Source organism: Ursus americanus, chromosome 30, assembly GCF_024610735.1.
Source record: "Ursus americanus isolate L20-20 chromosome 30, mUrsAme1.1.p, whole genome shotgun sequence".
Taxonomy (NCBI): Eukaryota; Metazoa; Chordata; class Mammalia; order Carnivora; family Ursidae; genus Ursus; species Ursus americanus.
Window position 1 is genome coordinate 14,536,971 of NC_142156.1, and position 13,374 is coordinate 14,550,344.

General features: G+C 48.4%; 1 pseudogene; it reads right to left on the minus strand.

Moving 5' to 3' along the window:
• Positions 1-5,693: 5,693 nt before the first annotated feature.
• LOC123778485 (small ribosomal subunit protein eS1-like) overlaps positions 5,694-13,374 on the minus strand; it is a 97,802-nt pseudogene continuing 90,121 nt past the window's right edge.

The window sequence follows — 13,374 nt, forward strand, 5'->3', positions numbered from 1 at the left end:
AACAGCCACATCTGCCACAGGGGATGGTCACAAGGATTAAAAGAACTGTACCCAGCACAAGACTAAACACTCAATGGATGTCAGCTATTATTATTATTATTATGTGTATTGTTCTAAAAATTATTGCTACTTGTGGCAGAGTCTTAATGATTTAATTCCTCCGTTTCACAGTAGTCATAGAATCTTTTGCTGGATACGTGGTGACTCAGCATAACCATCCATTTCCCAGACTCCTTTGCACTTAAATGTGGCCAAATGTGATTGAGTCCTGGCTGATGGAAGCACGAGCAGAAGCGATTTGTGCCATTTTCATGTTGTGCCCTTAAAGGGGAGGGATGTGCCCTAATTTGGCACCTACTGGCTGCTAGGGACCGTTTTGGGCTCTTTGGATCCAAAGGAGAAGAACATATGGGATCTATTTTCAAAGAGCTCTCAATCCTTCATCTGGGATTTCACTCAACAAACACTTTGTGGACCTACTGTGTGCAGGGCACTGGACAAGACTCTGGGAATTCAATGGTGACCAGAACAGAGAAGGTCTCTGCCCTTAACGAACTTACATTCTGGTTCAGGAAAGGGATAGACAATAAGCACATTATGCGATAGAGTAATATGATACGAAGTAAAGGGGGGATTTTAGTCTAGAAATGATCATCACAGAAGGCTTCTCTGAGGAGCTGACATTGGAGTTTAGACATAAAGGATGAGAGGAATCGTTTGTGGGTAGATCTGGGAATGCATGTCCTAGGCTGAGGAAACAGCAAGTGCAAAGGCCCTGAGGCAGGGTTTTGAACAATTGCAAGAAGGGCAGTGGATTGGAGCAAAACGAATAAGGCCTATGGTGCTGATTGTTAATATCAATATAATGAGAGTTAGTATTTGCAGAGGACTAATATTCTATGCCAGGCACTGTGCTGGACACTTCATCTTTACAGTCTCAAGTCAACCCTATGATGACCCTTTAAGGTAGATTTTTATTGTTACCCCCGATTTCACAGTGGAGGAAACTGAAGCTCAGAGAGCCAAGGGAAACGGTCCCTGATCACACAGCCTGTAAATGGCAACATCAGACAACCAAGCTTTGCACACCTCCACCCCCAGGCTCTGGGTTTCTTAAACAAGAAAGTTTCGGGGGGGGGTGGTGGTGAGGTTGGTTAACCCATCTTTCTTAAACAAGAAAATAGGAATAAATGGGTGTGCTGCAGAAGTCCTGGGCCCGTCCTATACAGGCTTTCTCACTAGCTGTGTGCCCTTGGGTGAGTGACTCCCCCGCTCTGCTCTCTCACCTGAGGTAGTGTCTGTAAACCTTGCTAGGTTGGGGTGAAGAGACTGTCCCAGACCACGGGGACACGTTCATGTATGTTCCTCTGCTGGCTGAGGGTGTGATGGATAATCTGTGGTCAGACACGTCTGCTCTCTACTTAATGACTGTGTGGCCTTGGGAGAGTTACTTGACTTCTCTGAGCTTCACTCGTAAAATGGGACAATAATGAGAACATCTATTTTGGTAGGTTGCTGGAAGGGTTGAAGGTGCGCTGGTTATTATCACTGTTATCCTACAAGGACAGGTTCAAGGTTAATAAGATGGAAGACAGGCTACTTCAAAGACCTCTTTTAAAAGTTACAAAAGGAAGCAACTGAATTCATCTCAGCATGAACTGTTGGTACTTTAGGCATCCTCTTGACCTGCCCCTCCCTCTACGATCCCCTTCCCTTCTTGTGATCTGATGATGCTGAACCCCGCGATTTTGGTCTGGGAGTCAGAAGGCAGGCAGTGCTTTGGAACTATAAGAGTTAAGCATCGTCCAGCTCACAGACGTGGAAAAACTCCACAAAGACGCGGGGGAAATATTTCCATCTCTGATAAGGAGTGAAAACGGAGCAACTCATTCCATATGGGTTGGCCCACGGGTCAGGAAGGAGCGGGCAGTGTCTGCAGCCTGCGTGGCCTTGGTAGGGGGAGTGAGAGGACCGGAGTCCTGGATGGGGAGGGGGCATTGCAGGGGTGCACCCAGGCTTTCTGATGGGTGGCAGCAAGAATGTGTGTCAACATCTGTCGTTTTGGAAGAAATTGCAGCTTTAACGAGAGCGGGCTGTGGGAAGGGTGGTTTTCGTTGCATTTCGGCTTTGAGTCCATCTGGGTAAGATCCGGATGGATTTTAGAGGAAAATCACACAGTCCATCTTGGTGGGCTGGTTGGCAAGACCGGAGAATGTTATTTCCCTTAAAGTCTGTGCCTGAAAAATAAATTAAATACGGCTCGAGTCGAATGTGATTAACCGGCCGTTTGGCTGGCTTCAGCCCACTGATGTGGGTTACATTCCGTGCTATTCTGATCCTGTCCTCCGGGCTATAACCCAGGCTGTGCCTTCTGCCCGGAGGACTCTTTCTCCTCATTTTTTACTGGGACACTTACTAACACTTACCTAATAGTGTTTCCTGGCCAGGCATTTTCTAAGTGCTTTCTAAAACATTAACTTCTCCGTAATCCTTCCAATAAAGCTATAGGGTCGGTTCTATTATTATCTCCGATCTGCTAAAGGGGACGCCGAAGTGACCCATCCACGCCACGCAGGTAGAGGGTAGCGGAGGTGGGATCGGAACTCAGGTGACATGGCCCCACATTCTAGGCAGTTGACCACCCTACTGTATACTTCCCTGACTCTCCCAGTGCCTTCTGGCCTCCGCTTAGATTTCCTGGCTGGGGATGCTGTGTTAGTCTTAAGAGTCAAGTGGCCTGACTCTCCTCTGATCTCTTCAGTACCATTTACCTGCCCTCCTTAGGGTATGAGAGAGTCCCAGAGGGGCCCCGTTCAGATTTCCCTTCGCCCAAGAGGTGAGCAGTGTCCTAGCGCACAGCCTCCAGCCGTGCAAAAGGCCCTGGTACTGGGGCCTGGCCATTTTGGTCCAGCGATCTCTGCTCTGGAGGGCCCCTCTGTTGACCGAGACTGTCAGTTGGAGGCCATTCTGCTTCCCCCGGCCCCTCTGTGGGACTTGTCCACATGCCCGTTGTGTGCTAGTCCCAAACTCTGTGCCTGGTAGATGCTCTTTTATTTTTTCACTAAGCGAAATATTTTTTTGGTATGTTGGTATTTACCGTTATGCTTCTGAGTATGCCTGCTCCCCCGTTTGGTCACTCCCTACCCCCATGTGAGCAAGGTCCTTGGTGCCCATTCCTTTAGAGAAGAACTGAGATTGCAGGAAATGAAAGAATATGGCATCTCATCTTGGCTTTTGAAATTCAAAATCCTACAACCTTTAATGGGGGAACTCAAGTCATAGACAATATGTTTGGTTTTGATTATGGAGAAGAGTGAGCTCTCATATCCTGAGTGAGAAAAAAATGCCCAGGCTGGGAGGGAGGGGAAAAGATGGAGAGAACTTGAGGATGGAAAAGAGAAGGGGGCCTAGTGGAGAGGACCAGCCCGAGAGGCTGAACAGACACCAGGGCCTGGATCAGCCTCCTCCTGAAGGCGCCTTCACAAACCAAGTGGGCTCTGAGCAGCACGAAATTGTCCAGTCCTGCTCTAGTGAGTGCTGGAGCCCACACTGGCCATCCTTCCTGGTGCTGTCCAGCTGGGACTTCCTTCCTTCCTTCCTTCCTTCCTTCCTTCCTTCCTTCCTTCCTTCCTTCCTTCCTCTTGCTTTTAAGGTTTTATTTATTTATTTGACAGAGAGAGAGACAGCCAGCGAGAGAGGGAACACAAGCAGGGGGAGCAGCAGAGGGAGAGGAAGAAGCAGGCTCCCAGCAGAGCAGGGAGCCCAATGCGGGGCTTGATCCCAGGACCCTGGGATCACGCCCTGAGCTGAAGGCAGACGCTTAATGACTGGGCCACCCAGGCGCCCCAGGGATGTCCTTTCAACTGCAGCCAACATGCCACATGTTGAACACCCAGTCTGCAGGGCCCTGAGACTTTGCTGGGTCCCAGGGTGACCTTCCCCTCTGAACAACCTCTCCTTCCATTGTCTCAGACACTTGTAAGATGGAGGGTGATGGAGATGGAGGCTGGGGCCCTGAACACCCCCATGATGTGAAAGCCCCCCATATACTGAGTCGGTGAGACTGAATGGGACCAGCACGAGTTTGCCCCTGAGCTGAGTGATTGAAAAACAGGTTGAAAAGGGTCTATGAGCTTCTAGCTTTATTTAGGTCTTGGCTCAAATGTCACCCTGTGGAAAGTTCTTCCCTGACTTTGGATCAAAGTCTCAGTTATTCACCAACTTATGAGTCTCTTTCTTCCCGTTTATCATCATCAGAAATTGTCTTCCCTGTGTATTTGTTTAGCAGCTCTGTCTGGCCTCAGAGGTGAGCTCCACAACTTTTGGAGCAGGTGGTCTTGTTCATGGCTCCACACCCAGTGCTTGGTCCAGGACGAGCCACATCTGCGTCCTGTAGGAGGCACTCAACACTCTAGAAGGAAAGAATGAAGCTCCTCTTGTCTTCAGAATTAAGTCCAAACACGCAGTGTGTTACTGCCGATGTCTTATTGGCAAAGAGAAAATGGATCCGTTCAGAGGGACATGAAGGGGAGGGGTGGGTCGAGCCCCTGAGAGGCTGGCTGGGGTCAGGCCAGTCATGGGAACAGGGCGAAGACCATCTTAGCCGGAGCCAGGGCCATGTTGGTGAACTCAAGAGGTGGAAATGGTCCAGGAGGACATCTCTTGCTCGAGGTCGCCGATCTGCCCATCACTGTCCTGTTACAGTGAGGTGGACCTTGGCCAAGTTTAACGGTACAACCTCCTCCCCACCTCCTTTCATTTCAATAGGATAAAATTCCTGATCACTTAACTCGCTTTATGCTCCTTTAAAAGCTTCTCTGTCAGAGCCACAAATCCTTCAAGAGCTACCCCAAATGGGGAACACCATCGGCTTGCTCTCTGCACAGGCCCTTGGTGGGCAGTAAATCAGTGTCCTTGGTTCACTCTGTTCTTAGAGCCAGAGGTAGGAGTTGCTTGCCGGAGAGGGTGAACGGGCCAAGGGCTCTCTGGAGAATAGATCCTCCCTGACAAGAGTAGAGGGGGGCTGTTTGGGGGCAGCTCAAGGGGTACACTTGAAAACACTTGATCTGTATTCTCTATTTGATTCTGGGACCCGGGAGTATCTCCAATCCCCAGTAGTCAGTCAAGGGGAGAGAAGAGAGGCAGGTCAGTATTCAGGGACCACTCTGTCCCGGCAGGCTAGTGAAAGACAAACAGCGTAAGAACTGTGAAGGTGAGCATAATTAACGAGTATTCAAAAGACCTTGACAAAAATATATTTGGAACTCTATATATTCCTGATGTAATCCGCGTTTTTGAAATAAAAATGAAAGAGCACAGACAAGCCAAGAGAAACAAAAATTATATATATACGGATAATCCCTCTACCTAGACATAACATCATTAATATGTTGTGGTTGAGCCTTCTAATAATTTTATGCAAAAGTATATATGCTTTTTATTAAAATGGAGTTGTATAATATATACCGTTGTATGGCCTGTCTTTCTCACTTAGCGTTATGTCAGGACACATTTCCTGGAAAATAAGTGGAGAGCGACATCATCATTTTTGATTGTTATGTAAGATTCCAATGCATGGATGGCCCGTGATGAAGTAGTAATTTAACCTGCTTACTATTGCTGACATTTAGGCCGTTTCTAATTTTTTTGCACTCCCGAATAACACTGCAGTGGGCATCCTTTTTTGTTATCCGTCACCATGAAATGTCTGAATTTTCAACAGATTCTTGGACTGGTGGCTCATCTCCATCAGCTGCTTCAACGTTAGCCCTGGTCTCACCCCCAGTAGCCTTTCCAGAGCGACTCCCTTCACTGTACAGCTCCATGAGCTTTCCCGATTCAAACGTGAGCTCCCTCGGCATTTTTACTGTCCCTACAAAGACATCATGGAGGGGATAAAGAGACTGGCAAGCCTTTTCTATGTCTTTTCCTATGCCATCTGGAATGAATCTATTGGCCACTAATTTCAGGTTATTTGTCTGCACCTCTCGGGTCATGATTTCCATCATCTTCTTCCAAATTCGGTGGACCTGTTGGCGCTGAGCTTAAGAGGGCTTCCGAATCTGATCGTTGCATTTTGTAGTAAAACCAACACAAAATCGAGGAAGCAAATAACTATCGGTTGTCTTGACATCAACGTGAGCTTCAGTCATGGTCCGCCATTTTTTGACTGCAGAGCACATTTGGTCACGGGTAGGATCCATGCCATGGAAATTAGCCAGGCAGTGTTTGCCCTGAACAGCCTCAGGAGTGAGCTTGAATTTTCTTTTTCTTTTCTTTTTTTTTTTAAATAATTTTTTATTATGTTATGTTAGTCGCCATACAGTACATCCCTAGTTTTTGATGTAAAGTTCCATGATTCATTACTTGCATATAACACCCAGTGCACCATGCAATACGTGCCCTCCTTACTACCCATCACCAGCCTATCCTATTCCCCCACCCCCCTCCCCTCTGAAGCCCTCAGTTTGTTTCCCAGAGTCCATAGTCTCTCATGGTTCATTCCCCTTTCTGTTTACCTCCCCTTCATTCTTCCCTTTCTTCTCCTACCAATCTTCCTACTTCTTATGTTCCATAAATGAGTGAAACCATATGATAATTGTCTTTTTCTGCTTGACTTATTTCGCTTAACATAATCTCCTCCAGACCCGTCCATGTTGCTGCAAATGTTGGGTAATCATTCTTTCTGATGGCTGAGTAATATTCCATTGTGTATATGGACCACATCTTCTTAATCCAGTCATCTGTTGAAGGGTATCTCGGCTCCTTCCACAATTTAGCTATTGTGGACAATGCTGCTATGAACATTGGGGTGCATATGGCCCTTCTCTTCACAGCGTCTGTATCTTTGGGGTAAATACCCAGTATTGCAATGGCTGGGTCATAGGGTAGCTCAATTTTTAACTTTTTGAGGGACCTCCACACTGTTTTCCAAAGTGGCTGTACCAACTTGAATTTCCACCAGCAGTGTAAGAGGGATCCCCTTTCTCCACATCCTCTCCAACATTTGTTGTTTCCTGCCTTGTCTATTTTTGCCATTCTAACTGTAAGGTGGTATCTCAATGTGGTTTTGATTTGAATTTCCCTGATGGCAAATGATTTTGAACATTTTTTCATGTGTCTGTTAGCCATTTGTATGTCATTGGAAAAGTGTCTGTTCATATCTTCTGCCCATTTTTTGATTTGATTATTTGTTTCCCATGTATTGAGTTTGAGAAGTTCTTTGTAGATCTCGGATACTAATCTTTTATCTGTAGTGTCATTTGCAAATATCTTCTCCCATTCCATGGGCTGCCTCTTAGTTTTTTTGACTTTCCTGAGCTTGAATTTTCTAAATGCAACTTCATCATTCTACAGATCAGCAAGGCTCACTTCAAAAACACAACCCTCGAGGCCATCAGAAGTGATTTTGGCTCCTTGAGTTCTCGTGGGTAGTGTTTTTCCAATATTTCTTATATTGAATCTAGTGGTTCATACCAATCTTTCTTAGAAAATGAATCAACCACTTTCGTCTTGGCTGCCTTTTTGCCGCCTCTCGTGAAGGCCCTGGTTCTTGCCAAACGTCATGGCACTGCTCAGGGAGCCAAGAGGGCTCTGCATATTTCATAATAAATTAATTTAAGTAGAATTTCTGAGCCAAAGGGTATGGGCGTTTTAATGATTTTTTGGGATAAATGTTGCCAAGAAGACTTTCAAAAAATGGGTATCAGTTAAATGCTCACGAGAAGTATTTATGAGAAGCTATCCTGATAGAAATTACTTTAAAAGCAACATGTGCTTGTGACAAGGCAATCAATACAGAACAGTAAAGTGGAAGTTGTTGCTTTAATTTTCCTTCCTAGAGAGGATCATAGTTTGACTGTGCTGATATCAGATCCCAATTTCTATCCAGTCCCGATCCTGCCAGGCTCACTGCACCCTCTTCATAAAATCTGCTTCCAGACTATAAGCTCTGGGAGGGCAGAGGCTATATCTGCTCTGTCCATTTTTGCATACTAGCGCCTATTTCAGGGCCTGGCACACAATGGACGTTTGTCTTGTTAGTAGTTCATTGCTGTGTGACTACTTATCCCCAAATTTAGCTGGTTAAAGCAATACACACTTATCACCTCAGTGTCTGTGGGTCAGAAATCTGGGAGTGGCTTGGCTGGGCAGGTCCGGCTCAGGATCTCTCACATCCCCCCAGGGCTGTGATCTCATCTGAACACTTGGCTGGGGCTGGATGCTCCCCTTCCAAGGTGGTTCCCTCACATGGCTGGCAAGTCATGCTTGCTGCTGGCAAAAGGCCTCAGTTCCTTGTGGTGCGGATTTTCTACAAGACTGCTCACAACATGGGGGCTGGCCTCCCCCAGACAAGTGATCCAAAAGACGAGGCAAGATGGAAGCTGTTGGCTCTTTTTTGACCTAGTCTCAAAAGTCACACTCTGTTACCTCCACAATATTTTCCTGGTTACCTAGGTCAGTCCCATTCAGGGTGGGAGGGTCTTCTTAAGGGCATTCATTCCCTCCAGACAGCAGGGATCGTTGGGGACCGTTCTGGAGGCTGGCCAACACATTTACTAAAATGAGCTGAGTGAATGATTGAGTGAATGACTCATAGCCCCAGAACTAGAAGAGGCTAACGGTGCTCCCTATGTCTTCCAGGCCGTTCTGTGTACAGATGGGATCATTATCTGAGAGCTGAGTTTGGGTTAAGCGGTGGACTTGCTGTGGAAGCTGCTGGTCTGAACACATTCCTGCGTTGAGTCAGGATGGGCAAGCAAAGGCTTACAACTGCCCAGGATATCTGGGAAATTTCTAGCAGGGGCTGGGGTCTTGTGATTCAGGCCATAGGCCCAGAGAAAAGCTGGTTCTTGCTGCTCTAAGGAATGCCAGGCCTGCATGTCAATCAAGGTAGGGTGGGTCATTTGGCCAAGGGAGGTCACTCTCATCATTGGAATACTCAGTAGTTTATGACCTCCATAAAGCTATTAGTCCTGGGAGATGAGGGGAAAAGTGGTTGCCAGCACCCTCTGCCTCTCTGGGGCCCATTAGCATTGGGGTTGTAAACTCGGTCTCAGGCCATGGGTGACTGCTTTTATTATCAATCAATTACTCGTGCTTGTCAGCAAGTCTCAAGCCTCCTACGAGCATAGAATGTGGCCAGATAACCATGGGTGACTCTGGGCAATTAAGGTCTATACCTCAGGGCTCAGTTTCCCCAACTGTATGGTAAAAGGGGTGTCCTAGATCAGAGGTCCCCACACATCCCACTTTGGAAGTCTATTTCCTTTCTTCCACTTCTGCTGTGTCTATTTCATGTTTTGCAATTATTTCTCGAGCAATCAGCATTCCTTAAAAACTTCTTTTTCTTCCCCATTAATATCATTAAAGACAAGTGTCTTTATATTAAAAGGAACATGCAACCGACAAGCACAGATCCTGACCGCCACAGGCAGGGCTGCACCCAGGATGTAGGAGGCCCTGGACAAATATTTTTTGCAGAGCCCTGTCTATGTAGGTAAGTGGAGTTACCTGAAATCAGCAGGTGTGGACCGTTTTGGTGGCCTGAGTCCATGAAACAAATATCATGCCAGCCTGTGGGGGTGATCTATACCCCAAAGCTGCCCTTCTGGAACTGGGGCTGGCCATGGGGCCCTGTGACAACCGCAGAGGTATGAGTCCTGGAGCTCCTCAAGGCATCTGGTTGGTCTCATGCGTGGGTCAGAGGGTCAGAGCGAGCCACACAGGGGAGTAGCAGGGACCAGGACCTGTATGGGTCCCATCCAGATTCAAGGCACCCTGCTCAGACACCAGGGCCAGCCCTGTGTGGTCCTAGGCATCAGAGGGGACTTAGAACATGTCAAGGAAGGTCGTTCAAAGTATGGGGGGCTGGGCCCGGGTCCCCTCTTGCTCAGATCTAAGGGCCAGACTGATCACTGGATAATTAACATTTTCGTGAGGAGTTGTAGACGTTCTGGCCAAACCCTGAAATGAACATATTTTTGTTCATTTGTAAAGCCAAACCAGTGCTAAAGGAACAATTCTGTCTGTGCACTGGAAATAAGAACAAAAGTTGAGGCTCAGTCTTGGTGCCTTCTAGGACTACGGAGGACCGAACGTTCCCATGGGTATGCTCACTACTCTTCACAGGGCAGCCATTTTGCCCAAGACCTTTTGTGCATACTATTTCTTTGTTTTTTGTTCTTTTTTTTTTTAAGATTTTATTTATTTGAGAGAGAGAGAGCACAAGTGGGGTGGGGAGGAACAGAGGGAGAGGGAGGAGCAGACTCCCCACTGAGCAGGGAGCCCGACACAGGGCTCTACCCCAGGACCCTGGGATAGTGACCTGAGCCGAAGGCAGATGCTTCGCCGGCTGAGCCCCCCGGGTGCCCCTGCACATTACTGTTTCTTAACCTTTATAGGAATCCTGTGAGGGAGTCCCTCTTTAGAGATGCTTGAACTGAGAGTCACAGCACCTTCTTTAGGCAAAGAATTTGCGGGAGTTGTTGGTCTCCAAGAATTGTTCTCTAATAACCGCAGCCCTCATTTCCTGAAGGCTTTCTGTGTTTTGAGCACCATACACGTACCGAGTTCCTCATCCTCACAACTATCCGTTGAGGTAGGAACGACCATCATCCCCATTCTACAGACAAGAGGACCGAGGCTCAGAGAAATTAACTCCTCGCCAAGTTCACGATGAGCTGTGGAACGAGCTGGAACAGAGCAGCACAGCAGCTTTGACTTTTAAAAGCACAAACTCTAAGGGCGCCTGGGGGGCTCAGTCGGTGAAGCGTCTGCCTTCGGCTCAGGTCATGATCCCAGGGTCCTGGGACCAAGCCCCACGTCGGCCCCTTGCTCAGCAAGGAGCCTGCTTCTCCCTCCGCCTGCCGCCCCCCCTGCTTGTGCATGTGTGCTCTTGCTCTCGCTTTCTGACAAATAAATAAATAAAATCTTTTAAAAAAAGAAAATAAAAACACAAACTCTAGAGCCAGATGGCCTGGGTTTGACTGCCAACTGCACCACCTATTTACTGTGTGGCCCTGGACAAGTTATTTAGCCTCTCTGTTCCTCGGCTTCTCATTTGTAAAATGCGGTCGGTCATACGTACGAACCACAGAGAGGTGGTGAGATGCTTAGATGACTTAGCACCTGTGGCATTCTTAGGACAAGAGCGGGCACACAGTGGGTCTTTCGTAAGTGACAGTTCTTGTTATTTTGTGTGAAGATGTTCCTATCACTGATCCCAGAGCTCCCACCCGTTTGAGTCCCACCATGGTGATGAGATAGCATGGTATCCTTTGACCACGGGACACTGGACAGAAGGGTCTGTACATATGTCCCTGGATCTGCTAACTTCGAGGTTTAAAGCTGCCGTTTGTGGCGCTTGTGATTCTGCAAGGTGGGAGATTGTGGCAGGCTCAGCCCGGTGGTGTTCTGGTCTCTCTGGGCTCATGCATGCATCCACTGTTAGCTGCAGGCTGGTTAGGGCGGGCTGGTCTAGAATGCCTCCCGCTGGCTTCTCTGCGCCCTGGGTAGTCTCTACCCAGCCAGCTAGCCGGGACTTGTTCCCACGGTGGCTGGGAGGTTATCCGACGAAGAGAAGAAGCTGCGAGGCATCTTGGGGCCTTGGCTCAGCGCTGGCATAGAATTGCTTCTACCATGTTCTATTGGTTAAAGTGAGTCCCATGGCCAGCTCGGGTTCAAGAGCTGGAGAACAGGCTCTGCCTTCTCCTGGGAAGAGCTGAAAAGCCACATTGCAGAAGAATGGATAGGAGCAACCACGTTTGCAAAGAACCCACCAGTTACTATATAACCTACAGTTGGGGCTGGTCCCAGTTTCAACTTTTCTGCTCCACCGTCATCGGAAACCATGGGCATGTGCTGTAAATACCCACCCTTTGCTGCCCACCTGTATTCATCAGTTTCTCATACTCTCTAATGAAAAAGACTCTCTTTCATTGCATGTGGCCAGAGTGTAGCTAGACACGTCGAACCGCCAGTAGAGTATTTACCAGGCAACTTTGGGGTCTGAGGCCTGGATTCAGATCACACTGCTGTCTGGCTGTGGGCGGACCCCGTCCCCTCTCTGAAACTCAGTTTCTTCATCTGTAAAATGGGTCTCATCACAGTGTCGACGTCTCGGGGCTGTAGGAAGGCTTATGGGAGACAGCAGGTGTGAAGTGCGTGGCACGTGGCCAGGTCACTGGCTGCTCGAGAGCTGGCATCATTCATCATTATTATTATTGTTGTTACTGTTATCGTTGTTGTTAATCACGTGGTGAGCCATGGACAGCCATTTCAAATCCCATTTCCTCCTGCTTCGAGGATAAAGTAAGGCACCTACGTTCTTGAGGCTGGAAAAACAAGACAGATAAGTAATAACCGAGGGCAGTGTTTAACCTCTCGGTGCCCGTGAGAGGGAAGAGAGGCAGGAGGGAGCCCGAGGCTGGAAGTACGGAGTGATGCCCACAAACGCCTCTTTGGCTAGTCTCCTTTTGTTTTCCTTCCCCCACGCCCATCTCAAAAGTGAAAGATCCAGACCAGGGGGTCTCACCACAAGCCACATTTGAAGGTTTTGCTCAGCATTAAAGAAAGGGTGATCTGGCCAGAGAAGCTTGTGCCTGGAGGCCTTCCAGCCCAGTTCTGTGGCTCTGGCGTGCGGGAATGTTTCTGATCGACACCCCAGCTTGGAGCCGTGCATGCCAGCTCCGGATCGGGGCAGGCACACAGGTCCTGGCAGGGGGCTGGGGCTGGGGGAGGCTGGGGCACAGGTTCCCATCAGCCAAGACTCTTGGGCTCAGCTTGGAAAATGTGCCAGCTCCGAAGAGCCTGCCCGAAATTCCTGATCTGCCCTAATTGGCTCGTTGCTTCTCTTAAGCCCGGAGCGCAGCACGAAGCTCTCTTCTCAAACAGCACCTTTGGGGCCGGGGAACGGATAGAAGGAGTCTGGCATTCTGCGTTGGAAGCATACGCCCTGCGGTGGCTGGGTGTGCGCTCTGAACCCCTCTGCGCCCCATCTGATCCTTTCCATTCCGGCAGGTGGACAGAACAGGCATTATGAGTTCCTTTCGTCGGATGCGGGAGCTGGGACCCACGGCCGGGCTGATGATAACCCATGTTTGCTGAGCGCTGAGCATTTCCTACGTGCCAGGCCACATGCTAAGTGCTTCAGATGCTCGGTCCCCTTCAAGCCCATCCATTTTTTCCATTTTACTAATGAGTTCGCTGAAGCCCAGCAAAGTGGAGCCACATGCCCCAGGCCACACAGCTGGTAAGCAGCACCAGGATCGTGCTATGCTCTTGTTCTTAATCGTGAGTCTTTTTTCTGAACCTTATGCGAGAGAGGTTCAGATTAGCTAATGAGAATGCTATCCCTCCCTCCAATTAGCTGCC